Consider the following 27,171-nt stretch of genomic DNA (forward strand, 5'->3'; position numbering starts at 1 on the left):
ACAGTGAGGTCATTCTGAGTCGATGGGCAGATCTGCATCGGAAACATACATAAAAGATTTGAAATTTTCAAACTTAACTCAATGTTAAGAAACATGCTCAATCTGTGACCCAATGGATTTTCTTTTTACTTGAAGATGCAGCAACAACATTAATAATACCATTTTGGGAAAAGCAGCTCTATTGTATCGCCATTCTCTTTCAAAATTGTTAAAGGGTTAATCCTATGAAAAGCGACCACATTCAGAATCAATGATATTAATCAAGCGTCTTAACAGCCTTTACATGTTTGTAAAATGAAGGTATCAGTTTGAGATGAAAAATAGAACGAAGACCACACTTTTCTTAATTAACAAAAGGCCTGAGGTGTATAAATACTGTTTGTACCGACCAAGGGCCCATTCGTGAATGTACTTACTTTAGTTGGATCATACCTTTCTTCAAAGAAGACATCCACAATAAACCATAAGGGAAAGGTTTGACTGATGGTAAACTCTTACAGAGATTTGAATGCAAATTATTGGATTCAACCTCCAGGGTGCTACCATTACACCATGGTTCTTTCACACCACAGAAAGTGGTGGGTTTCATTGTGGCTAAAGAGCGTCATCCATGGAAAATCTTTCTTTTTTCAAATGCACCCAGGGAATAATGCTATGAAAGTGGGCGACACAGCAGCGTCATTGCTATTAAAACAAGACACTGAGAGGAAAACAAACACAGTAATTCCCAAGGTCCCACCGAGATTTGAACTCGGATCGCTGGATTCAGAGTCCAGAGTGCTAACCATTACACCATGGAACCTACATACTTAGTGACATGATGAACATCATTGCAGCAAAAAAAGAGCCTTTTAGAGAATGTATGCAATATTCTTTTATCTTATGCCTCCAGAGGAAGAATCCTATCCAAATGAGCTGTAAAGCAAAGAGTTTGCTATTGCGCAACAACCAACTAAACAGTTCCACATTTGCATAATATCCGTGGGCTAGGAATATGAGTTTGTTAAAATGATGCATGAGATCTCGATTCTCATTTCTGTTACAACTCTGTCAGGTTGCACCAGCAAGGGGCCCATGGTGTAATGGTTAGCAAAGAACATTACTGAAGGGCCCCTCGGCCAGCCAGAAAGCCAAAATGGAGAGAACGGGCATGAACTGGTTGTGAATGAGCTTCAAAATGCGTTCACAGGTAATTGAACTGGTGATCTCCTCAGTTTATACACCTGGAACTCCTGTCAATAGCAACAGTCGGCAGCTGGGTTGCCAGACATTTCGTCGAAAAAAATTTGTCGACAGGACAATTGGTCGAAACCATTTGGTCGAAAACCAAATGGTCGAATTGCTTTGTTTTTTATTTTCACATTTTTTTTGGGGGGGGGGATTGGGGGGGTCCCCCCAACCCCCTTTTTTTCTAAAAACCCCTTTTTTTCCGTAAACTACAACCTAAAAAATATATATATAAATAAATAAAAAAATCGACCATTTGGCTTTCGACCACATTACGTCGACCAAATGTCTTTCGACGAAATGTCTTTCGACGAAATGTCCGGACAGCGGCAGCTGGTCTGTGTCAGTAATGGCAATTTGATTTTGCCATTTTCACAACTCCCTAATAAATGAACAAAATGTTCCATTTGTAGGCACAGTTACATGCTATGGTATGTATACCATGCTTAATAACCACCATAGGAGGCTCAGAGCACCATCCGCATTCTTACGTACAAAACATGTAAGGAAATAATCAGATCTTTTGCTCTGCAGGAGTCAGGCTTCTTTAAAGCCTGACAAAGAGGCAGAGTGCCATTGTAAACTGAGGCATGATGAAACCATGCCCAAGAACCCAGGCAGGTTAAACCCTTCCACTCATGCCCCTAGGCCCCGAACGGCCAGGTTCTATAGACAGGGCAGCTGGCATGGATTATGGACACTTTTAACATAGGGTGGTTTTTCAACCTTATCTCCTCTGGGAGCAAAGCGCTGGACAGGGTTTCCTGTACGTTTTTGAGGTTCGCAGGGATCTATGTGTGGATGTTTCTTGGTGTGAAAAGCATGACACCTTTTGGGGTGACACCAGGCTCTTCTGGGAGTTAATTTGCATAATCTCTACTTTCTATTTTATGTGACATGGGCTGCAGTTACATTGTTCTGTTAATAGAGGGCAACACACAGGTCATAGTTCCAAACAGGGGTGCACAGTCTGCTTGCTAGCTTACATTTACAGTTCTATTTGGGATTCACCGCCTTTTCATAAACTGAGTACTCTTCCGGAGTATTTCTAACTTATGTAGGTGTTTTGGGGGTGTTACGTGCCTTTGTATGACTGCTGCAAACCACTTGATATTAGACATTGATTGGAAACGACATAAAAAATCCTGACACATATTGTAAGCGGACATAAAATGACCTATATTAGCTAATATAAGTAAACAGACATCACTCCCCCCTCCCCACAAAAAGGGATGTATGCGTACACAAAAAATAAAAATGAAAAACAAGCAACTACTGCAGTTAAAATCTAAAAATGTAAATTCAGTTACATGATCATGACTCGGAAGGGGAAGTTAAAAAGTAAAAAAACACACGGTAGGAGAGAGGTTAGCTTTACATGCCATGAGGGAGGAAGAGGTCTTCCAAGCACTGTTGTGTATGTTGGTCAATCCCTCTGAAACGCAAAAGGGATGTGCACATAGAAATCAAAGCAGAGTCATCCAGAGAGACTATTTAATTCTTTTTTTTTCAAATTCTCAAAAGGAAGCTGCTATCAAATTGAACTATTCATCACAGCCACTGCTAGGAAATCTATGTGCATAAAATGACAATACACCCAAAGGAAAACAAAATATAGCTATAACATGTCAGATTACTAAATTCAGAGTCCAGCCTACTAACCATTAGACCATGGAACCTAAATACTTCCGCAAATGCTGAACTTCATTATGCCAAAACAGAGGCAGTCAGAAACAATATTTAATATTGCTTAATCATATGCCTCAAGAGGAAGAATTTGATCTACATGCTCTATAAAGCACAGAGATTGCTATAGCACAACGTCAATCGACAACATCGCTGTGTTTGTATGATATCAGTCAATTGGGACTATGAATCTGTAAAAATTGTAAATGTGCTCTATATTGCCATTTCTGATTCAACGCTCTCAGGTGCATCTTGCAAGGGTTCCATGGTGTAATGGTTAGCACTTCGGACTTTGAATCCAACGATCCGAGTTCAAGTCTCAGTGGGACCGTTATCTTGCTCTTACACTCCATTTTCTAATTTCTCAAATTACAATTCAACAGAGTTAATATTCAGAAGTTCAGTCGACTCTCTCTGCACGACATTACATTTAAATGCACTTTGGTGCCTGATACCAATACAGTGATGCAACTACATATCGTTAATGTACAATCCCTAAGGTCAATCAGAGTGGGCACCCAGATATCTCTCAGAAACATTTTCCACAGATGAATAATGTCCAACCTTAACTCTATGAAAAGAAAAATGTACACACTATGTGCAGTAGATTCTCTGCTCACTGGAACATGCAGAAACAACATTGATGTGAAAAGATTGGAAAAAGCCCTATTTTATTAACATTAAAAAATGTTATACAATTATTTTGGTGAATCATATTCACTTTCACAATCATTCCTATGTTTCAAGCAATTTGATGGTCTTATTAAATGTGTAAAAAATGTAATTCTTTGAGTTGACAAACTGTATGGAGAGCAAACTTTTTATAACTTACAAGAGTTATGAGTTCTAGAAAGTAGTGCATTTACTGATCAAGTGCCCTTGTTTAAATGTACTTACTTTATTTGGATCACACCTTTCTCGAAAGAAGAAATAAACTCTAAATTATCAGGAAACAATTCAACTGATTTTAGGGGCCTCCTGGGCTTTCAATGCAAATCGCTGAGATCAAAAGCCAGTTTAATAGCCATTATACCTTGGAGCTTTGGAGATATGAGAGTGGGCAGTTTCTTTGTGGCAAAAGAGAGTCATCCCCAGAAACTATTAATATTCTTTGGTCAAAGAAGACTGCCATCAAAGTGGGCTGTAAAGCAAAGCTATTGCTGTTATATCTATCTGCAAATGAAAGGCAACTCTAAAAGAGAAGCAGCCCCAAGGTCCCACCAAGACTTGAACTCGGATCGCTGGATTCAGAGTCCAGAGTGCTAACCATTACACCATGGAGCCCACATATTCAGTAGCATGATGCACTTCATTCTGGAAAAACAGAGCACATCAGAGAAAATATGTAATATTCCTATATCATTAGACTCCAGAGGAAGAATTTGATCCAAATGAGACATGAAGCCAATACTTTGCGATTGCACAGCATCCAACAGCAACAGTGCTGCTTCGATATAATATCAGTAAACGGTTACTATAGGTCAGTAAAAATCTTGACTGTGCCCTATATTCTCATTGCCCTTATGAAGCTCTGCTCAACAAGGGTTCCATGGTGTAATGGTTAGCACTTTGGACTTTGCTCTAACACACTTTGTCTCCTTGTTGTCTTAAATTATAGGCCAAAGATAGTAATATTCATAAGGTTAATGGTGTAGGGTATTCATTTTCGCTCTCACTCTCTGGCATAACTTTTCATAAAAATCCACTTTTGTGCCTAGCACCTTAACCTTTATGCATGTTTTTTAAATGTATGAACAGTGAGGTCATTCTGAGTCGATGGGCAGATCTGCATCGGAAACATACATAAAAGATTTGAAATTTTCAAACTTAACTCAATGTTAAGAAACATGCTCAATCTGTGACGCAATGGATTCTCTTTTTACTTGAAGATGCAGCAACAACATTAATAATACCATTTTGGGAAAAGCAGCTCTATTGTATCGCCATTCTCTTTCAAAATTGTTAAAGGGTTAATCCTATGAAAAGCGACCACATTCAGAATCAATGATATTAATCAAGCGTCTTAACAGCCTTTACATGTTTGTAAAATGAAGGTATCAGTTTGAGATGAAAAATAGAACGAAGACCACACTTTTCTTAATTCACAAAAGGCCTGAGGTGTATAAATACTGTTTGTACCGACCAAGGGCCCATTCGTGAATGTACTTACTTTAGTTGGATCATACCTTTCTTCAAAGAAGACATCCACAATAAACCATAAGGGAAAGGTTTGACTGATGGTAAACTCTTACAGAGATTTGAATGCAAATTATTGGATTCAACCTCCAGGGTGCTACCATTACACCATGGGTCTTTCACACCACAGAAAGTGGTGGGTTTCATTGTGGCTAAAGAGCATCATCCATGGAAAATCTTTCTTTTTTCAAATGCACCCAGGGAATAATGCTATGAAAGTGGGCGACACAGCAGCGTCATTGCTATTAAAACAAGACACTGAGAGGAAAACAAACACAGTAATTCCCAAGGTCCCACCGAGATTTGAACTCGGATCGCTGGATTCAGAGTCCAGAGTGCTAACCATTACACCATGGAACCTACATACTTAGTGACATGATGAACGTCATTGCAGCAAAAAAAGAGCCTTTTAGAGAATGTATGCAATATTCTTTTATCTTATGCCTCCAGAGGAAGAATCCTATCCAAATGAGCTGTAAAGCAAAGAGTTTGCTATTGCGCAACAACCAACTAAACAGTTCCACATTTGCATAATATCCGTGGGCTAGGAATATGAGTTTGTTAAAATGATGCATGAGATCTCGATTCTCATTTCTGTTACAACTCTGTCAGGTTGCACCAGCAAGGGGCCCATGGTGTAATGGCTAGCAAAGAACATTACTGAAGGGCCCCTCGGCCAGCCAGAAAGCCAAAATGGAGAGAACGGGCATGAACTGGTTGTGAATGAGCTTCAAAATGCGTTCACAGGTAATTGAACTGGTGATCTCCTCAGTTTATACACCTGGAACTCCTGTCAATAGCAACAGTCGGCAGCTGGGTTGCCAGACATTTCGTCGAAAAATATTTGTCGACAGGACAATTGGTCGAAACCATTTGGTCGAAAACCAAATGGTCGAATTGCTTTGTTTTTTATTTTCACATTTTTTTTGGGGGGGGGGGTTGGGGGGGTCCCCCCAACCCCCTTTTTTGCTAAAAACCCCTTTTTTTCCCTAAACTACAACCTAAAAAATATATATATAAATAAATAAAAAAAACGACCATTTGGCTTTCGACCAAATTACGTCGACCAAATGTCTTTCGACGAAATGTCTTTCAACGAAATGTCCGGACAGCGGCAGCTGGTCTGTGTCAGTAATGGCAATTTGATTTTGCCATTTTCACAACTCCCTAATAAATGAACAAAAGGTTCCATTTGTAGGCACAGTTACATGCTATGGTATGTATACCATGCTTAATTACCACCATAGGAGGCTCAGAGCACCATCCGCATTCTTACATACAAAACATGTAAGGAAATAATCAGATCTTTTGCTCTGCAGGAGTCAGGCTTCTTTAAAGCCTGACAAAGTGGCAGAGTGCCATTGTAAACTGAGTCATGATGAAACCATGCCCAAGAACCCAGGCAGGTTAAACCCTTCCACTCATGCCCCTAGGCCCCGATCGGCCACGAACGGCTAGGTTCTATAGACAGGGCAGCTGGCATGGATTATGGACACTTTTAACATAGGGTGGTTTTTCAACCTTATCTCCTCTGGGAGCAAAGCGCTGGACAGGGTTTCCTGTACGTTTTTGAGGTTCGCAGGGATCTATGTGTGGATGTTTCTTGGTGTGAAAAGCATGACACCTTTTGGGGTGACACCAGGCTCTTCTGGGAGTTAATTTGCATAATCTCTACTTTCTATTTTATGTGACATGGGCTGCAGTTACATTGTTCTGTTAATAGAGGGCAACACACAGGTCATAGTTCCAAACAGGGGTGCACAGTCTGCTTGCTAGCTTACATTTACAGTTCTATTTGGGATTCACCGCCTTTTCATAAACTGAGTACTCTTCCGGAGTATTTCTAACTTATGTAGGTGTTTTGGGGGTGTTACGTGCCTTTGTATGACTGCTGCAAACCACTTGATATTAGACATTGATTGGAAACGACATAAAAAATCCTGACACATATTGTAAGCGGACATAAAATGACCTATATTAGCTAATATAAGTAAACAGACATCACTCCCCCCTCCCCACAAAAAGGGATGTATGCGTACACAAAAAATAAAAATGAAAAACAAGCAACTACTGCAGTTAAAATCTAAAAATGTAAATTCAGTTACATGATCATGACTCGGAAGGGGAAGTTAAAAAGTAAAAAAACACACGGTAGGAGAGAGGTTAGCTTTACATGCCATGAGGGAGGAAGAGGTCTTCCAAGCACTGTTGTGTATGTTGGTCAATCCCTCTGAAACGCAAAAGGGATGTGCACATAGAAATCAAAGCAGAGTCATCCAGAGAGACTATTTAATTCTTTTTTTTTCAAATTCTCAAAAGGAAGCTGCTATCAAATTGAACTATTCATCACAGCCACTGCTAGGAAATCTATGTGCATAAAATGACAATACACCCAAAGGAAAACAAAATATAGCTATAACATGTCAGATTACTAAATTCAGAGTCCAGCCTACTAACCATTAGACCATGGAACCTAAATACTTCCGCAAATGCTGAACTTCATTATGCCAAAACAGAGGCAGTCAGAAACAATATTTAATATTGCTTAATCATATGCCTCAAGAGGAAGAATTTGATCTACATGCTCTATAAAGCACAGAGATTGCTATAGCACAACGTCAATCGACAACATCGCTGTGTTTGTATGATATCAGTCAATTGGGACTATGAATCTGTAAAAATTGTAAATGTGCTCTATATTGCCATTTCTGATTCAACGCTCTCAGGTGCATCTTGCAAGGGTTCCATGGTGTAATGGTTAGCACTTCGGACTTTGAATCCAACGATCCGAGTTCAAGTCTCGGTGGGACCGTTATCTTGCTCTTACACTCCATTTTCTAATTTCTCAAATTACAATTCAACAGAGTTAATATTCAGAAGTTCAGTCGACTCTCTCTGCACGACATTACATTTAAATGCACTTTGGTGCCTGATACCAATACAGTGATGCAACTACATATCGTTAATGTACAATCCCTAAGGTCAATCAGAGTGGGCACCCAGATATCTCTCAGAAACATTTTCCACAGATGAATAATGTCCAACCTTAACTCTATGAAAAGAAAAATGTACACACTATGTGCAGTAGATTCTCTGCTCACTGGAACATGCAGAAACAACATTGATGTGAAAAGATTGGAAAAAGCCCTATTTTATTAACATTAAAAAATGTTATACAATTATTTTGGTGAATCATATTCACTTTCACAATCATTCCTATGTTTCAAGCAATTTGATGGTCTTATTAAATGTGTAAAAAATGTAATTCTTTGAGTTGACAAACTGTATGGAGAGCAAACTTTTTATAACTTACAAGAGTTATGAGTTCTAGAAAGTAGTGCATTTACTGATCAAGTGCCCTTGTTTAAATGTACTTACTTTATTTGGATCACACCTTTCTCGAAAGAAGAAATAAACTCTAAATTATCAGGAAACAATTCAACTGATTTTAGGGGCCTCCTGGGCTTTCAATGCAAATCGCTGAGATCAAAAGCCAGTTTAATAGCCATTATACCTTCGAGCTTTGGAGATATGAGAGTGGGCAGTTTCTTTGTGGCAAAAGAGAGTCATCCCCAGAAACTATTAATATTCTTTGGTCAAAGAAGACTGCCATCAAAGTGGGCTGTAAAGCAAAGCTATTGCTGTTATATCTATCTGCAAATGAAAGGCAACTCTAAAAGAGAAGCAGCCCCAAGGTCCCACCGAGACTTGAACTCGGATCGCTGGATTCAGAGTCCAGAGTGCTAACCATTACACCATGGAACCCACAAATTCAGTAGCATGATGCACTTCATTCTGGAAAAACAGAGCACATCAGAGAAAATATGTAATATTCCTATATCATTAGACTCCAGAGGAAGAATTTGATCCAAATGAGACATGAAGCCAATACTTTGCGATTGCACAGCATCCAACAGCAACAGTGCTGCTTCGATATAATATCAGTAAACGGTTACTATAGGTCAGTAACAATCTTGACTGTGCCCTATATTCTCATTGCCCTTATGAAGCTCTGCTCAACAAGGGTTCCATGGTGTAATGGTTAGCACTTTGGACTTTGAATCCAGCGATCCGAGTTCAAGTCTCGGTGGAACCTCTCTCTTGCTCTAACACACTTTGTCTCCTTGTTGTCTTAAATTATAGGCCAAAGATAGTAATATTCATAAGGTTAGTGGTGTAGGGTATTCATTTTCGCTCTCACTCTCTGGCATAACATTTCATAAAAATCCACTTTTGTGCCTAGCACCTTAACCTTTATGCATTTTTTTTAAATGTATGAACAGTGAGGTCATTCTGAGTCGATGGGCAGATCTGCATCGGAAACATACATAAAAGATTTGAAATGTTCAAACTTAACTCAATGTTAAGAAACATGCTCAATCTGTGACCCAATGGATTCTCTTTTTACTTGAAGATGCAGCAACAACATTAATAATACCATTTTGGGAAAAGCAGCTCTATTGTATCGCCATTCTCTTTCAAAATTGTTAAAGGGTTAATCCTATGAAAAGCGACCACATTCAGAATCAATGATATTAATCAAGCGTCTTAACAGCCTTTACATGTTTGTAAAATGAAGGTATCAGTTTGAGATGAAAAATAGAACGAAGAACACACTTTTCTTAATTCACAGAAGGCCTGAGGTGTATAAATACTGTTTGTACCGACCAAGGGCCCATTCGTGAATGTACTTACTTTATTTGGATCATACCTTTCTTCAAAGAAGACATCCACAATAAACCATAAGGGAAAGGTTTGACTGATGGTAAACTCTTACAGAGATTTGAATGCAAATTATTGGATTCAACCTCCAGGGTGCTACCATTACACCATGGGTCTTTCACACCACAGAAAGTGGTGGGTTTCATTGTGGCTAAAGAGCGTCATCCATGGAAAATCTTTCTTTTTTCAAATGCACCCAGGGAATAATGCTATGAAAGTGGGCGACACAGCAGCGTCATTGCTATTAAAACAAGACACTGAGAGGAAAACAAACACAGTAATTCCCAAGGTCCCACCGAGATTTGAACTCGGATCGCTGGATTCAGAGTCCAGAGTGCTAACCATTACACCATGGAACCTACATACTTAGTGACATGATGAACGTCATTGCAGCAAAAAAAGAGCCTTTTAGAGAATGTATGCAATATTCTTTTATCTTATGCCTCCAGAGGAAGAATCCGATCCAAATGAGCTGTAAAGCAAAGAGTTTGCTATTGCGCAACAACCAACTAAACAGTTCCACATTTGCATAATATCCGTGGGCTAGGAATATGAGTTTGTTAAAATGATGCATGAGATCTCGATTCTCATTTCTGTTACAACTCTGTCAGGTTGCACCAGCAAGGGGCCCATGGTGTAATGGTTAGCAAAGAACATTACTGAAGGGCCCCTCGGCCAGCCAGAAAGCCAAAATGGAGAAAACGGGCATGAACTGGTTGTGAATGAGCTTTAAAATGCGTTCACAGGTAATTGAACTGGTGATCTCCTCAGTTTATACACCTGGAACTCCTGTCAATAGCAACAGTCGGCAGCTGGGTTGCCAGACATTTCGTCGAAAAAAATTTGTCGACAGGACAATTGGTCGAAACCATTTGGTCGAAAACCAAATGGTCGAATTGCTTTGTTTTTTATTTTCACATTTTTTTTGGGGGGGGGGGTTTGGGTGGTCCCCCCAACCCCCTTTTTTTCTAAAAACCCCTTTTTTTCCGTAAACTACAACCTAAAAAATATATATATAAATAAATAAAAAAATCGACCATTTGGCTTTCGACCAAATTACGTCGACCAAATGTCTTTCGACGAAATGTCTTTCGACGAAATGTCCGGACAGCGGCAGCTGGTCTGTGTCAGTAATGGCAATTTGATTTTGCCATTTTCACAACTCCCTAATAAATGAACAAAATGTTCCATTTGTAGGCACAGTTACATGCTATGGTATGTATACCATGCTTAATAACCACCATAGGAGGCTCAGAGCACCATCCGCATTCTTACGTACAAAACATGTAAGGAAATAATCAGATCTTTTGCTCTGCAGGAGTCAGGCTTCTTTAAAGCCTGACAAAGAGGCAGAGTGCCATTGTAAACTGAAGCATAATGAAACCATGCCCAAGAACCCAGGCAGGTTAAACCCTTCCACTCATGCCCCTAGGCCCCGAACGGCCAGGTTCTATAGACAGGGCAGCTGGCATGGATTATGGACACTTTTAACATAGGGTGGTTTTTCAACCTTATCTCCTCTGGGAGCAAAGCGCTGGACAGGGTTTCCTGTACGTTTTTGAGGTTCGCAGGGATCTATGTGTGGATGTTTCTTGGTGTGAAAAGCATGACACCTTTTGGGGTGACACCAGGCTCTTCTGGGAGTTAATTTGCATAATCTCTACTTTCTATTTTATGTGACATGGGCTGCAGTTACATTGTTCTGTTAATAGAGGGCAACACACAGGTCATAGTTCCAAACAGGGGTGCACAGTCTGCTTGCTAGCTTACATTTACAGTTCTATTTGGGATTCACCGCCTTTTCATAAACTGAGTACTCTTCCGGAGTATTTCTAACTTATGTAGGTGTTTTGGGGGTGTTACGTGCCTTTGTATGACTGCTGCAAACCACTTGATATTAGACATTGATTGGAAACGACATAAAAAATCCTGACACATATTGTAAGCGGACATAAAATGACCTATATTAGCTAATATAAGTAAACAGACATCACTCCCCCCTCCCCACAAAAAGGGATGTATGCGTACACAAAAAATAAAAATGAAAAACAAGCAACTACTGCAGTTAAAATCTAAAAATGTAAATTCAGTTACATGATCATGACTCGGAAGGGGAAGTTAAAAAGTAAAAAAACACACGGTAGGAGAGAGGTTAGCTTTACATGCCATGAGGGAGGAAGAGGTCTTCCAAGCACTGTTGTGTATGTTGGTCAATCCCTCTGAAACGCAAAAGGGATGTGCACATAGAAATCAAAGCAGAGTCATCCAGAGAGACTATTTAATTCTTTTTTTTTCAAATTCTCAAAAGGAAGCTGCTATCAAATTGAACTATTCATCACAGCCACTGCTAGGAAATCTATGTGCATAAAATGACAATACACCCAAAGGAAAACAAAATATAGCTATAACATGTCAGATTACTAAATTCAGAGTCCAGCCTACTAACCATTAGACCATGGAACCTAAATACTTCCGCAAATGCTGAACTTCATTATGCCAAAACAGAGGCAGTCAGAAACAATATTTAATATTGCTTAATCATATGCCTCAAGAGGAAGAATTTGATCTACATGCTCTATAAAGCACAGAGATTGCTATAGCACAACGTCAATCGACAACATCGCTGTGTTTGTATGATATCAGTCAATTGGGACTATGAATCTGTAAAAATTGTAAATGTGCTCTATATTGCCATTTCTGATTCAACGCTCTCAGGTGCATCTTGCAAGGGTTCCATGGTGTAATGGTTAGCACTTTGGACTTTGAATCCAACGATCCGAGTTCAAGTCTCGGTGGGACCGTTATCTTGCTCTTACACTCCATTTTCTAATTTCTCAAATTACAATTCAACAGAGTTAATATTCAGAAGTTCAGTCGACTCTCTCTGCACGACATTACATTTAAATGCACTTTGGTGCCTGATACCAATACAGTGATGCAACTACATATCGTTAATGTACAATCCCTAAGGTCAATCAGAGTGGGCACCCAGATATCTCTCAGAAACATTTTCCACAGATGAGTAATGTCCAACCTTAACTCTATGAAAAGAAAAATGTCCACACTATGTGCAGTAGATTCTCTGCTCACTGGAACATGCAGAAACAACATTGATGTGAAAAGATTGGAAAAAGCCCTATTTTATTAACATTAAAAAATGTTATACAATTATTTTGGTGAATCATATTCACTTTCACAATCATTCCTATGTTTCAAGCAATTTGATGGTCTTATTAAATGTGTAAAAAATGTAATTCTTTGAGTTGACAAACTGTATGGAGAGCAAACTTTTTATAACTTACAAGAGTTATGAGTTCTAGAAAGTAGTGCATTTACTGATCAAGTGCCCTTGTTTAAATGTACTTACTTTATTTGGATCACACCTTTCTCGAAAGAAGAAATAAACTCTAAATTATCAGGAAACAATTCAACTGATTTTAGGGGCCTCCTGGGCTTTCAATGCAAATCGCTGAGATCAAAAGCCAGTTTAATAGCCATTATACCTTCGAGCTTTGGAGATATGAGAGTGGGCAGTTTCTTTGTGGCAAAAGAGAGTCATCCCCAGAAACTATTAATATTCTTTGGTCAAAGAAGACTGCCATCAAAGTGGGCTGTAAAGCAAAGCTATTGCTGTTATATCTATCTGCAAATGAAAGGCAACTCTAAAAGAGAAGCAGCCCCAAGGTCCCACCGAGACTTGAACTCGGATCGCTGGATTCAGAGTCCAGAGTGCTAACCATTACACCATGGAACCCACAAATTCAGAAGCATGATGCACTTCATTCTGGAAAAACAGAGCACATCAGAGAAAATATGTAATATTCCTATATCATTAGACTCCAGAGGAAGAATTTGATCCAAATGAGACATGAAGCCAATACTTTGCGATTGCACAGCATCCAACAGCAACAGTGCTGCTTCGATATAATATCAGTAAACGGTTACTATAGGTCAGTAACAATCTTGACTGTGCCCTATATTCTCATTGCCCTTATGAAGCTCTGCTCAACAAGGGTTCCATGGTGTAATGGTTAGCACTTTGGACTTTGAATCCAGCGATCCGAGTTCAAGTCTCGGTGGAACCTCTCTCTTGCTCTAACACACTTTGTCTCCTTGTTGTCTTAAATTATAGGCCAAAGATAGTAATATTCATAAGGTTAGTGGTGTAGGGTATTCATTTTCGCTCTCACTCTCTGGCATAACTTTTCATAAAAATCCACTTTTGTGCCTAGCACCTTAACCTTTATGCATTTTTTTTAAATGTATGAACAGTGAGGTCATTCTGAGTCGATGGGCAGATCTGCATCGGAAACATACATAAAAGATTTGAAATTTTCAAACTTAACTCAATGTTAAGAAACATGCTCAATCTGTGACCCAATGGATTCTCTTTTTACTTGAAGATGCAGCAACAACATTAATAATACCATTTTGGGAAAAGCAGCTCTATTGTATCGCCATTCTCTTTCAAAATTGTTAAAGGGTTAATCCTATGAAAAGCGACCACATTCAGAATCAATGATATTAATCAAGCGTCTTAACAGCCTTTACATGTTTGTAAAATGAAGGTATCAGTTTGAGATGAAAAATAGAACGAAGAACACACTTTTCTTAATTCACAGAAGGCCTGAGGTGTATAAATACTGTTTGTACCGACCAAGGGCCCATTCGTGAATGTACTTACTTTAGTTGGATCATACCTTTCTTCAAAGAAGACATCCACAATAAACCATAAGGGAAAGGTTTGACTGATGGTAAACTCTTACAGAGATTTGAATGCAAATTATTGGATTCAACCTCCAGGGTGCTACCATTACACCATGGGTCTTTCACACCACAGAAAGTGGTGGGTTTCATTGTGGCTAAAGAGCGTCATCCATGGAAAATCTTTCTTTTTTCAAATGCACCCAGGGAATAATGCTATGAAAGTGGGCGACACAGCAGCGTCATTGCTATTAAAACAAGACACTGAGAGGAAAACAAACACAGTAATTCCCAAGGTCCCACCGAGATTTGAACTCGGATCGCTGGATTCAGAGTCCAGAGTGCTAACCATTACACCATGGAACCTACATACTTAGTGACATGATGAACGTCATTGCAGCAAAAAAAGAGCCTTTTAGAGAATGTATGCAATATTCTTTTATCTTATGCCTCCAGAGGAAGAATCCGATCCAAATGAGCTGTAAAGCAAAGAGTTTGCTATTGCGCAACAACCAACTAAACAGTTCCACATTTGCATAATATCCGTGGGCTAGGAATATGAGTTTGTTAAAATGATGCATGAGATCTCGATTCTCATTTCTGTTACAACTCTGTCAGGTTGCACCAGCAAGGGGCCCATGGTGTAATGGTTAGCAAAGAACATTACTGAAGGGCCCCTCGGCCAGCCAGAAAGCCAAAATGGAGAAAACGGGCATGAACTGGTTGTGAATGAGCTTTAAAATGCGTTCACAGGTAATTGAACTGGTGATCTCCTCAGTTTATACACCTGGAACTCCTGTCAATAGCAACAGTCGGCAGCTGGGTTGCCAGACATTTCGTCGAAAAAAATTTGTCGACAGGACAATTGGTCGAAAACATTTGGTCGAAAACCAAATGGTCGAATTGCTTTGTTTTTTATTTTCACATTTTTTTTGGGGGGGGGGGGTTTGGGGGGTCCCCCCAACCCCCTTTTTTTCTAAAAACCCCTTTTTTTCCGTAAACTACAACCTAAAAAATATATATATAAATAAATAAAAAAATCGACCATTTGGCTTTCGACCAAATTACGTCGACCAAATGTCTTTCGACGAAATGTCTTTCGACGAAATGTCCGGACAGCGGCAGCTGGTCTGTGTCAGTAATGGCAATTTGATTTTGCCATTTTCACAACTCCCTAATAAATGAACAAAATGTTCCATTTGTAGGCACAGTTACATGCTATGGTATGTATACCATGCTTAATAACCACCATAGGAGGCTCAGAGCACCATCCGCATTCTTACGTACAAAACATGTAAGGAAATAATCAGATCTTTTGCTCTGCAGGAGTCAGGCTTCTTTAAAGCCTGACAAAGAGGCAGAGTGCCATTGTAAACTGAAGCATAATGAAACCATGCCCAAGAACCCAGGCAGGTTAAACCCTTCCACTCATGCCCCTAGGCCCCGAACGGCCAGGTTCTATAGACAGGGCAGCTGGCATGGATTATGGACACTTTTAACATAGGGTGGTTTTTCAACCTTATCTCCTCTGGGAGCAAAGCGCTGGACAGGGTTTCCTGTACGTTTTTGAGGTTCGCAGGGATCTATGTGTGGATGTTTCTTGGTGTGAAAAGCATGACACCTTTTGGGGTGACACCAGGCTCTTCTGGGAGTTAATTTGCATAATCTCTACTTTCTATTTTATGTGACATGGGCTGCAGTTACATTGTTCTGTTAATAGAGGGCAACACACAGGTCATAGTTCCAAACAGGGGTGCACAGTCTGCTTGCTAGCTTACATTTACAGTTCTATTTGGGATTCACCGCCTTTTCATAAACTGAGTACTCTTCCGGAGTATTTCTAACTTATGTAGGTGTTTTGGGGGTGTTACGTGCCTTTGTATGACTGCTGCAAACCACTTGATATTAGACATTGATTGGAAACGACATAAAAAATCCTGACACATATTGTAAGCGGACATAAAATGACCTATATTAGCTAATATAAGTAAACAGACATCACTCCCCCCTCCCCACAAAAAGGGATGTATGCGTACACAAAAAATAAAAATGAAAAACAAGCAACTACTGCAGTTAAAATCTAAAAATGTAAATTCAGTTACATGATCATGACTCGGAAGGGGAAGTTAAAAAGTAAAAAAACACACGGTAGGAGAGAGGTTAGCTTTACATGCCATGAGGGAGGAAGAGGTCTTCCAAGCACTGTTGTGTATGTTGGTCAATCCCTCTGAAACGCAAAAGGGATGTGCACATAGAAATCAAAGCAGAGTCATCCAGAGAGACTATTTAATTCTTTTTTTTTCAAATTCTCAAAAGGAAGCTGCTATCAAATTGAACTATTCATCACAGCCACTGCTAGGAAATCTATGTGCATAAAATGACAATACACCCAAAGGAAAACAAAATATAGCTATAACATGTCAGATTACTAAATTCAGAGTCCAGCCTACTAACCATTAGACCATGGAACCTAAATACTTCCGCAAATGCTGAACTTCATTATGCCAAAACAGAGGCAGTCAGAAACAATATTTAATATTGCTTAATCATATGCCTCAAGAGGAAGAATTTGATCTACATGCTCTATAAAGCACAGAGATTGCTATAGCACAACGTCAATCGACAACATCGCTGTGTTTGTATGATATCAGTCAATTGGGACTATGAATCTGTAAAAATTGTAAATGTGCTCTATATTGCCATTTCTGATTCAACGCTCTCAGGTGCATCTTGCAAGGGTTCCATGGTGTAATGGTTAGCACTTTGGACTTTGAATCCAACGATCCGAGTTCAAGTCTCGGTGGGACCGTTATCTTGCTCTTACACTCCATTTTCTAATTTCTCAAATTACAATTCAACAGAGTTAATATTCAGAAGTTCAGTCGACTCTCTCTGCACGACATTACATTTAAATGCACTTTGGTGCCTGATACCAATACAGTGATGCAACTACATATCGTTAATGTACAATCCCTAAGGTCAATCAGAGTGGGCACCCAGATATCTCTCAGAAACATTTTCCACAGATGAGTAATGTCCAACCTTAACTCTATGAAAAGAAAAATGTCCACACTATGTGCAGTAGATTCTCTGCTCACTGGAACATGCAGAAACAACATTGATGTGAAAAGATTGGAAAAAGCCCTATTTTATTAACATTAAAAAATGTTATACAATTATTTTGGTGAATCATATTCACTTTCACAATCATTCCTATGTTTCAAGCAATTTGATGGTCTTATTAAATGTGTAAAAAATGTAATTCTTTGAGTTGACAAACTGTATGGAGAGCAAACTTTTTATAACTTACAAGAGTTATGAGTTCTAGAAAGTAGTGCATTTACTGATCAAGTGCCCTTGTTTAAATGTACTTACTTTATTTGGATCACACCTTTCTCGAAAGAAGAAATAAACTCTAAATTATCAGGAAACAATTCAACTGATTTTAGGGGCCTCCTGGGCTTTCAATGCAAATCGCTGAGATCAAAAGCCAGTTTAATAGCCATTATACCTTCGAGCTTTGGAGATATGAGAGTGGGCAGTTTCTTTGTGGCAAAAGAGAGTCATCCCCAGAAACTATTAATATTCTTTGGTCAAAGAAGACTGCCATCAAAGTGGGCTGTAAAGCAAAGCTATTGCTGTTATATCTATCTGCAAATGAAAGGCAACTCTAAAAGAGAAGCAGCCCCAAGGTCCCACCGAGACTTGAACTCGGATCGCTGGATTCAGAGTCCAGAGTGCTAACCATTACACCATGGAACCCACAAATTCAGAAGCATGATGCACTTCATTCTGGAAAAACAGAGCACATCAGAGAAAATATGTAATATTCCTATATCATTAGACTCCAGAGGAAGAATTTGATCCAAATGAGACATGAAGCCAATACTTTGCGATTGCACAGCATCCAACAGCAACAGTGCTGCTTCGATATAATATCAGTAAACGGTTACTATAGGTCAGTAACAATCTTGACTGTGCCCTATATTCTCATTGCCCTTATGAAGCTCTGCTCAACAAGGGTTCCATGGTGTAATGGTTAGCACTTTGGACTTTGAATCCAGCGATCCGAGTTCAAGTCTCGGTGGAACCTCTCTCTTGCTCTAACACACTTTGTCTCCTTGTTGTCTTAAATTATAGGCCAAAGATAGTAATATTCATAAGGTTAGTGGTGTAGGGTATTCATTTTCGCTCTCACTCTCTGGCATAACTTTTCATAAAAATCCACTTTTGTGCCTAGCACCTTAACCTTTATGCATTTTTTTTAAATGTATGAACAGTGAGGTCATTCTGAGTCGATGGGCAGATCTGCATCGGAAACATACATAAAAGATTTGAAATTTTCAAACTTAACTCAATGTTAAGAAACATGCTCAATCTGTGACCCAATGGATTCTCTTTTTACTTGAAGATGCAGCAACAACATTAATAATACCATTTTGGGAAAAGCAGCTCTATTGTATCGCCATTCTCTTTCAAAATTGTTAAAGGGTTAATCCTATGAAAAGCGACCACATTCAGAATCAATGATATTAATCAAGCGTCTTAACAGCCTTTACATGTTTGTAAAATGAAGGTATCAGTTTGAGATGAAAAATAGAACGAAGAACACACTTTTCTTAATTCACAGAAGGCCTGAGGTGTATAAATACTGTTTGTACCGACCAAGGGCCCATTCGTGAATGTACTTACTTTAGTTGGATCATACCTTTCTTCAAAGAAGACATCCACAATAAACCATAAGGGAAAGGTTTGACTGATGGTAAACTCTTACAGAGATTTGAATGCAAATTATTGGATTCAACCTCCAGGGTGCTACCATTACACCATGGGTCTTTCACACCACAGAAAGTGGTGGGTTTCATTGTGGCTAAAGAGCGTCATCCATGGAAAATCTTTCTTTTTTCAAATGCACCCAGGGAATAATGCTATGAAAGTGGGCGACACAGCAGCGTCATTGCTATTAAAACAAGACACTGAGAGGAAAACAAACACAGTAATTCCCAAGGTCCCACCGAGATTTGAACTCGGATCGCTGGATTCAGAGTCCAGAGTGCTAACCATTACACCATGGAACCTACATACTTAGTGACATGATGAACGTCATTGCAGCAAAAAAAGAGCCTTTTAGAGAATGTATGCAATATTCTTTTATCTTATGCCTCCAGAGGAAGAATCCGATCCAAATGAGCTGTAAAGCAAAGAGTTTGCTATTGCGCAACAACCAACTAAACAGTTCCACATTTGCATAATATCCGTGGGCTAGGAATATGAGTTTGTTAAAATGATGCATGAGATCTCGATTCTCATTTCTGTTACAACTCTGTCAGGTTGCACCAGCAAGGGGCCCATGGTGTAATGGTTAGCAAAGAACATTACTGAAGGGCCCCTCGGCCAGCCAGAAAGCCAAAATGGAGAAAACGGGCATGAACTGGTTGTGAATGAGCTTTAAAATGCGTTCACAGGTAATTGAACTGGTGATCTCCTCAGTTTATACACCTGGAACTCCTGTCAATAGCAACAGTCGGCAGCTGGGTTGCCAGACATTTCGTCGAAAAAAATTTGTCGACAGGACAATTGGTCGAAAACATTTGGTCGAAAACCAAATGGTCGAATTGCTTTGTTTTTTATTTTCACATTTTTTTTGGGGGGGGGGGGTTTGGGGGGTCCCCCCAACCCCCTTTTTTTCTAAAAACCCCTTTTTTTCCGTAAACTACAACCTAAAAAATATATATATAAATAAATAAAAAAATCGACCATTTGGCTTTCGACCAAATTACGTCGACCAAATGTCTTTCGACGAAATGTCTTTCGACGAAATGTCCGGACAGCGGCAGCTGGTCTGTGTCAGTAATGGCAATTTGATTTTGCCATTTTCACAACTCCCTAATAAATGAACAAAATGTTCCATTTGTAGGCACAGTTACATGCTATGGTATGTATACCATGCTTAATAACCACCATAGGAGGCTCAGAGCACCATCCGCATTCTTACGTACAAAACATGTAAGGAAATAATCAGATCTTTTGCTCTGCAGGAGTCAGGCTTCTTTAAAGCCTGACAAAGAGGCAGAGTGCCATTGTAAACTGAGGCATAATGAAACCATGCCCAAGAACCCAGGCAGGTTAAACCCTTCCACTCATGCCCCTAGGCCCCGAACGGCCAGGTTCTATAGACAGGGCAGCTGGCATGGATTATGGACACTTTTAACATAGGGTGGTTTTTCAACCTTATCTCCTCTGGGAGCAAAGCGCTGGACAGGGTTTCCTGTACGTTTTTGAGGTTCGCAGGGATCTATGTGTGGATGTTTCTTGGTGTGAAAAGCATGACACCTTTTGGGGTGACACCAGGCTCTTCTGGGAGTTAATTTGCATAATCTCTACTTTCTATTTTATGTGACATGGGCTGCAGTTACATTGTTCTGTTAATAGAGGGCAACACACAGGTCATAGTTCCAAACAGGCGTGCACAGTCTGCTTGCTAGCTTACATTTACAGTTCTATTTGGGATTCACCGCCTTTTCATAAACTGAGTACTCTTCCGGAGTATTTCTAACTTATGTAGGTGTTTTGGGGGTGTTACGTGCCTTTGTATGACTGCTGCAAACCACTTGATATTAGACATTGATTGGAAACGACATAAAAAATCCTGACACATATTGTAAGCGGACATAAAATGACCTATATTAGCTAATATAAGTAAACAGACATCACTCCCCCCTCCCCACAAAAAGGGATGTATGCGTACACAAAAAATAAAAATGAAAAACAAGCAACTACTGCAGTTAAAATCTAAAAATGTAAATTCAGTTACATGATCATGACTCGGAAGGGGAAGTTAAAAAGTAAAAAAACACACGGTAGGAGAGAGGTTAGCTTTACATGCCATGAGGGAGGAAGAGGTCTTCCAAGCACTGTTGTGTATGTTGGTCAATCCCTCTGAAACGCAAAAGGGATGTGCACATAGAAATCAAAGCAGAGTCATCCAGAGAGACTATTTAATTCTTTTTTTTTCAAATTCTCAAAAGGAAGCTGCTATCAAATTGAACTATTCATCACAGCCACTGCTAGGAAATCTATGTGCATAAAATGACAATACACCCAAAGGAAAACAAAATATAGCTATAACATGTCAGATTACTAAATTCAGAGTCCAGCCTACTAACCATTAGACCATGGAACCTAAATACTTCCGCAAATGCTGAACTTCATTATGCCAAAACAGAGGCAGTCAGAAACAATATTTAATATTGCTTAATCATATGCCTCAAGAGGAAGAATTTGATCTACATGCTCTATAAAGCACAGAGATTGCTATAGCACAACGTCAATCGACAACATCGCTGTGTTTGTATGATATCAGTCAATTGGGACTATGAATCTGTAAAAATTGTAAATGTGCTCTATATTGCCATTTCTGATTCAACGCTCTCAGGTGCATCTTGCAAGGGTTCCATGGTGTAATGGTTAGCACTTTGGACTTTGAATCCAACGATCCGAGTTCAAGTCTCGGTGGGACCGTTATCTTGCTCTTACACTCCATTTTCTAATTTCTCAAATTACAATTCAACAGAGTTAATATTCAGAAGTTCAGTCGACTCTCTCTGCACGACATTACATTTAAATGCACTTTGGTGCCTGATACCAATACAGTGATGCAACTACATATCGTTAATGTACAATCCCTAAGGTCAATCAGAGTGGGCACCCAGATATCTCTCAGAAACATTTTCCACAGATGAATAATGTCCAACCTTAACTCTATGAAAAGAAAAATGTCCACACTATGTGCAGTAGATTCTCTGCTCACTGGAACATGCAGAAACAACATTGATGTGAAAAGATTGGAAAAAGCCCTATTTTATTAACATTAAAAAATGTTATACAATTATTTTGGTGAATCATATTCACTTTCACAATCATTCCTATGTTTCAAGCAATTTGATGGTCTTATTAAATGTGTAAAAAATGTAATTCTTTGAGTTGACAAACTGTATGGAGAGCAAACTTTTTATAACTTACAAGAGTTATGAGTTCTAGAAAGTAGTGCATTTACTGATCAAGTGCCCTTGTTTAAATGTACTTACTTTATTTGGATCACACCTTTCTCGAAAGAAGAAATAAACTCTAAATTATCAGGAAACAATTCAACTGATTTTAGGGGCCTCCTGGGCTTTCAATGCAAATCGCTGAGATCAAAAGCCAGTTTAATAGCCATTATACCTTCGAGCTTTGGAGATATGAGAGTGGGCAGTTTCTTTGTGGCAAAAGAGAGTCATCCCCAGAAACTATTAATATTCTTTGGTCAAAGAAGACTGCCATCAAAGTGGGCTGTAAAGCAAAGCTATTGCTGTTATATCTATCTGCAAATGAAAGGCAACTCTAAAAGAGAAGCAGCCCCAAGGTCCCACCGAGACTTGAACTCGGATCGCTGGATTCAGAGTCCAGAGTGCTAACCATTACACCATGGAACCCACATATTCAGTAGCATGATGCACTTCATTCTGGAAAAACAGAGCACATCAGAGAAAATATGTAATATTCCTATATCAATAGACTCCAGAGGAAGAATTTGATCCAAATGAGACATGAAGCCAATACTTTGCGATTGCACAGCATCCAACAGCAACAGTGCTGCTTCGATATAATATCAGTAAACGATTACTATAGGTCAGTAAAAATCTTGACTGTGCCCTATATTCTCATTGCCCTTATGAAGCTCTGCTCAACAAGGGTTCCATGGTGTAATGGTTAGCACTTTGGACTTTGAATCCAGCGATCCGAGTTCAAGTCTCGGTGGAACCTCTCTCTTGCTCTAACACACTGTCTCCTTGTTGTCTTAAATTATAGGCCAAAGATAGTAATATTCATAAGGTTAGTGGTGTAGGGTATTCATTTTCGCTCTCACTCTCTGGCATAACTTTTCATAAAAATCCACTTTTGTGCCTAGCACCTTAACCTTTATGCATTTTTTTTAAATGTATGAACAGTGAGGTCATTCTGAGTCGAAGGGCAGATCTGCATCGGAAACATACATAAAAGATTTGAAATTTTCAAACTTAACTCAATGTTAAGAAACATGCTCAATCTGTGACCCAATGGATTCTCTTTTTACTTGAAGATGCAGCAACAACATTAATAATACCATTTTGGGAAAAGCAGCTCTATTGTATCGCCATTCTCTTTCAAAATTGTTAAAGGGTTAATCCTATGAAAAGCGACCACATTCAGAATCAATGATATTAATCAAGCGTCTTAACAGTCTTTACATGTTTGTAAAATGAAGGTATCAGTTTGAGATGAAAAATAGAACGAAGAACACACTTTTCTTAATTCACAAAAGGCCTGAGGTGTATAAATACTGCTTGTACCGACCAAGGGCCCATTCGTGAATGTACTTACTTTAGTTGGATCATACCTTTCTTCAAAGAAGACATCCACAATAAACGATAAGGGAAAGGTTCGACTGATGGTAAACTCTTACAGAGATTTGAATGCAAATTATTGGATTCAACCTCCAGGGTGCTACCATTACACCATGGGTCTTTCACACCACAGAAAGTGGTGGGTTTCATTGTGGCTAAAGAGCGTCATCCATGGAAAATCTTTCTTTTTTCAAATGCACCCAGGGAATAATGCTATGAAAGTGGGCGACACAGCAGCGTCATTGCTATTAAAACAAGACACTGAGAGGAAAACAAACACAGTAATTCCCAAGGTCCCACCGAGATTTGAACTCGGATCGCTGGATTCAGAGTCCAGAGTGCTAACCATTACACCATGGAACCTACATACTTAGTGACATGATGAACGTCATTGCAGCAAAAAAAGAGCCTTTTAGAGAATGTATGCAATATTCTTTTATCTTATGCCTCCAGAGGAAGAATCCTATCCAAATGAGCTGTAAAGCAAAGAGTTTGCTATTGCGCAACAACCAACTAAACAGTTCCACATTTGCATAATATCCGTGGGCTAGGAATATGAGTTTGTTAAAATGATGCATGAGATCTCGATTCTCATTTCTGTTACAACTCTGTCAGGTTGCACCATCAAGGGGCCCACGGTGTAACGGTTAGCAAAGAACATTACTGAAGGGCCCCATCGGCCAGCCAGAAAGCCAAAATGGAGAGAACGGGCATGAACTGGTTGTGAATGAGCTTCAAAATGCGTTCACAGGTAATTGAACTGGTGATCTCCTCAGTTTATACACCTGGAACTCCTGTCAATAGCAACAGTCTGCAGCTGGGTTGCCAGACATTTCGTCGAAAAAAATTTGTCGACAGGACAATTGGTCGAAACCATTTGGTCGAAAACCAAATGGTCGAATTGCTTTGTTTTTTATTTTCACATTTTTTTTGGGGGGGGTTTGGGGGGTCCCCCCAACCCCCTTTTTTTCTAAAAACCCCTTTTTTCCCTAAACTACAACCTAAAAAATATATATATAAATAAATAAAAAAATCGACCATTTGGCTTTCGACCAAATTACGTCGACCAAATGTCTTTCGACGAAATGTCTTTCGACGAAATGTCCGGACAGCGGCAGCTGGTCTGTGTCAGTAATGGCAATTTGATTTTGCCATTTTCACAACTCCCTAATAAATGAACAAAATGTTCCATTTGTAGGCACAGTTACATGCTATGGTATGTATACCATGCTTAATAACCACCATAGGAGGCTCAGAGCACCATCCGCATTCTTACGTACAAAACATGTAAGGAAATAATCAGATCTTTTGCTCTGCAGGAGTCAGGCTTCTTTAAAGCCTGACAAAGTGGCAGAGTGCCATTGTAAACTGAGGCATGATGAAACCATGCCCAAGAACCCAGGCAGGTTAAACCCTTCCACTCATGCCCCTAGGCCCCGATCGGCCACGAACGGCCGGTTCTATAGACAGGGCAGCTGGCATGGATTATGGACACTTTTAACATAGGGTGGTTTTTCAACCTTATCTCCTCTGGGAGCAAAGCGCTGGACAGGGTTTCCTGTACGTTTTTGAGGTTCGCAGGGATCTATGTGTGGATGTTTCTTGGTGTGAAAAGCATGACACCTTTTGGGGTGACACCAGGCTCTTCTGGGAGTTAATTTGCATAATCTCTACTTTCTATTTTATGTGACATGGGCTGCAGTTACATTGTTCTGTTAATAGAGGGCAACACACAGGTCATAGTTCCAAACAGGGGTGCACAGTCTGCTTGCTAGCTTACATTTACAGTTCTATTTGGGATTCACCGCCTTTTCATAAACTGAGTACTCTTCCGGAGTATTTCTAACTTATGTAGGTGTTTTGGGGGTGTTACGTGCCTTTGTATGACTGCTGCAAACCACTTGATATTAGACATTGATTGGAAACGACATAAAAAATCCTGACACATATTGTAAGCGGACATAAAATGACCTATATTAGCTAATATAAGTAAACAGACATCACTCCCCCCTCCCCACAAAAAGGGATGTATGCGTACACAAAAAATAAAAATGAAAAACAAGCAACTACTGCAGTTAAAATCTAAAAATGTAAATTCAGTTACATGATCATGACTCGGAAGGGGAAGTTAAAAAGTAAAAAAACACACGGTAGGAGAGAGGTTAGCTTTACATGCCATGAGGGAGGAAGAGGTCTTCCAAGCACTGTTGTGTATGTTGGTCAATCCCTCTGAAACGCAAAAGGGATGTGCAGATAGAAATCAAAGCAGAGTCATCCAGAGAGACTATTTAATTCTTTTTTTTTCAAATTCTCAAAAGGAAGCTGCTATCAAATTGAACTATTCATCACAGCCACTGCTAGGAAATCTATGTGCATAAAATGACAATACACCCAAAGGAAAACAAAATATAGCTATAACATGTCAGATTACTAAATTCAGAGTCCAGCCTACTAACCATTAGACCATGGAACCTAAATACTTCCGCAAATGCTGAACTTCATTATGCCAAAACAGAGGCAGTCAGAAACAATATTTAATATTGCTTAATCATATGCCTCAAGAGGAAGAATTTGATCTACATGCTCTATAAAGCACAGAGATTGCTATAGCACAACGTCAATCGACAACATCGCTGTGTTTGTATGATATCAGTCAATTGGGACTATGAATATGTAAAAATTGTAAATGTGCTCTATATTGCCATTTCTGATTCATCGCTCTCAGGTGCATCTTGCAAGGGTTCCATGGTGTAATGGTTAGCACTTTGGACTTTGAATCCAACGATCCGAGTTCAAGTCTCGGTGGGACCGTTATCTTGCTCTTACACTCCATTTTCTAATTTCTCAAATTACAATTCAACAGAGTTAATATTCAGAAGTTCAGTCGACTCTCTCTGCACGACATTACATTTAAATGCACTTTGGTGCCTGATACCAATACAGTGATGCAACTACATATCGTTAATGTACAATCCCTAAGGTCAATCAGAGTGGGCACCCAGATATCTCTCAGAAACATTTTCCACAGATGAATAATGTCCAACCTTAACTCTATGAAAAGAAAAATGTACACACTATGTGCAGTAGATTCTCTGCTCACTGGAACATGCAGAAACAACATTGATGTGAAAAGATTGGAAAAAGCCCTATTTTATTAACATTAAAAAATGTTATACAATTATTTTGGTGAATCATATTCACTTTCACAATC

At 39.4% G+C, this 27,171-nt stretch overlaps 21 non-coding genes across 21 annotated transcripts; 10 read left to right on the plus strand and 11 right to left on the minus strand.

The window, feature by feature from the left end:
* Positions 1 to 730: 730 nt before the first annotated feature.
* TRNAQ-CUG (transfer RNA glutamine (anticodon CUG)) lies at positions 731 to 802 on the minus strand. The gene has a single exon. It is a non-coding gene; the product is annotated as a tRNA-Gln (tRNA).
* Positions 803 to 3,172: 2,370 nt separating this feature from the next.
* On the plus strand, positions 3,173 to 3,244 carry TRNAQ-UUG (transfer RNA glutamine (anticodon UUG)). Its single transcript has one exon. It is a non-coding gene; the product is annotated as a tRNA-Gln (tRNA).
* An 881-nt stretch (positions 3,245 to 4,125) lies between these two features.
* TRNAQ-CUG (transfer RNA glutamine (anticodon CUG)) lies at positions 4,126 to 4,197 on the minus strand. The gene has a single exon. It is a non-coding gene; the product is annotated as a tRNA-Gln (tRNA).
* Positions 4,198 to 5,397: 1,200 nt separating this feature from the next.
* TRNAQ-CUG (transfer RNA glutamine (anticodon CUG)) lies at positions 5,398 to 5,469 on the minus strand. Its single transcript has one exon. It is a non-coding gene; the product is annotated as a tRNA-Gln (tRNA).
* Positions 5,470 to 7,849: 2,380 nt separating this feature from the next.
* Positions 7,850 to 7,921, plus strand: TRNAQ-UUG (transfer RNA glutamine (anticodon UUG)). Its single transcript has one exon. It is a non-coding gene; the product is annotated as a tRNA-Gln (tRNA).
* Positions 7,922 to 8,802: 881 nt separating this feature from the next.
* On the minus strand, positions 8,803 to 8,874 carry TRNAQ-CUG (transfer RNA glutamine (anticodon CUG)). The gene has a single exon. It is a non-coding gene; the product is annotated as a tRNA-Gln (tRNA).
* Positions 8,875 to 9,133: 259 nt separating this feature from the next.
* On the plus strand, positions 9,134 to 9,205 carry TRNAQ-UUG (transfer RNA glutamine (anticodon UUG)). Its single transcript has one exon. It is a non-coding gene; the product is annotated as a tRNA-Gln (tRNA).
* A 913-nt stretch (positions 9,206 to 10,118) lies between these two features.
* On the minus strand, positions 10,119 to 10,190 carry TRNAQ-CUG (transfer RNA glutamine (anticodon CUG)). Its single transcript has one exon. It is a non-coding gene; the product is annotated as a tRNA-Gln (tRNA).
* Positions 10,191 to 12,560: 2,370 nt separating this feature from the next.
* TRNAQ-UUG (transfer RNA glutamine (anticodon UUG)) lies at positions 12,561 to 12,632 on the plus strand. Its single transcript has one exon. It is a non-coding gene; the product is annotated as a tRNA-Gln (tRNA).
* Positions 12,633 to 13,513: 881 nt separating this feature from the next.
* TRNAQ-CUG (transfer RNA glutamine (anticodon CUG)) lies at positions 13,514 to 13,585 on the minus strand. Its single transcript has one exon. It is a non-coding gene; the product is annotated as a tRNA-Gln (tRNA).
* Positions 13,586 to 13,844: 259 nt separating this feature from the next.
* On the plus strand, positions 13,845 to 13,916 carry TRNAQ-UUG (transfer RNA glutamine (anticodon UUG)). The gene has a single exon. It is a non-coding gene; the product is annotated as a tRNA-Gln (tRNA).
* Positions 13,917 to 14,829: 913 nt separating this feature from the next.
* TRNAQ-CUG (transfer RNA glutamine (anticodon CUG)) lies at positions 14,830 to 14,901 on the minus strand. Its single transcript has one exon. It is a non-coding gene; the product is annotated as a tRNA-Gln (tRNA).
* A 2,371-nt stretch (positions 14,902 to 17,272) lies between these two features.
* Positions 17,273 to 17,344, plus strand: TRNAQ-UUG (transfer RNA glutamine (anticodon UUG)). The gene has a single exon. It is a non-coding gene; the product is annotated as a tRNA-Gln (tRNA).
* Positions 17,345 to 18,225: 881 nt separating this feature from the next.
* On the minus strand, positions 18,226 to 18,297 carry TRNAQ-CUG (transfer RNA glutamine (anticodon CUG)). Its single transcript has one exon. It is a non-coding gene; the product is annotated as a tRNA-Gln (tRNA).
* Positions 18,298 to 18,556: 259 nt separating this feature from the next.
* Positions 18,557 to 18,628, plus strand: TRNAQ-UUG (transfer RNA glutamine (anticodon UUG)). Its single transcript has one exon. It is a non-coding gene; the product is annotated as a tRNA-Gln (tRNA).
* A 913-nt stretch (positions 18,629 to 19,541) lies between these two features.
* TRNAQ-CUG (transfer RNA glutamine (anticodon CUG)) lies at positions 19,542 to 19,613 on the minus strand. Its single transcript has one exon. It is a non-coding gene; the product is annotated as a tRNA-Gln (tRNA).
* Positions 19,614 to 21,984: 2,371 nt separating this feature from the next.
* TRNAQ-UUG (transfer RNA glutamine (anticodon UUG)) lies at positions 21,985 to 22,056 on the plus strand. Its single transcript has one exon. It is a non-coding gene; the product is annotated as a tRNA-Gln (tRNA).
* Positions 22,057 to 22,937: 881 nt separating this feature from the next.
* On the minus strand, positions 22,938 to 23,009 carry TRNAQ-CUG (transfer RNA glutamine (anticodon CUG)). Its single transcript has one exon. It is a non-coding gene; the product is annotated as a tRNA-Gln (tRNA).
* A 259-nt stretch (positions 23,010 to 23,268) lies between these two features.
* TRNAQ-UUG (transfer RNA glutamine (anticodon UUG)) lies at positions 23,269 to 23,340 on the plus strand. Its single transcript has one exon. It is a non-coding gene; the product is annotated as a tRNA-Gln (tRNA).
* Positions 23,341 to 24,251: 911 nt separating this feature from the next.
* Positions 24,252 to 24,323, minus strand: TRNAQ-CUG (transfer RNA glutamine (anticodon CUG)). Its single transcript has one exon. It is a non-coding gene; the product is annotated as a tRNA-Gln (tRNA).
* Positions 24,324 to 26,699: 2,376 nt separating this feature from the next.
* Positions 26,700 to 26,771, plus strand: TRNAQ-UUG (transfer RNA glutamine (anticodon UUG)). Its single transcript has one exon. It is a non-coding gene; the product is annotated as a tRNA-Gln (tRNA).
* The last annotated feature ends 400 nt before the right edge of the window (positions 26,772 to 27,171 follow it).

Source organism: Ambystoma mexicanum, chromosome 5p (assembly GCF_040938575.1).
Source record: "Ambystoma mexicanum isolate Mex_15411 chromosome 5p, UKY_AmexF1_1, whole genome shotgun sequence".
Taxonomy (NCBI): domain Eukaryota; kingdom Metazoa; phylum Chordata; class Amphibia; order Caudata; family Ambystomatidae; genus Ambystoma; species Ambystoma mexicanum.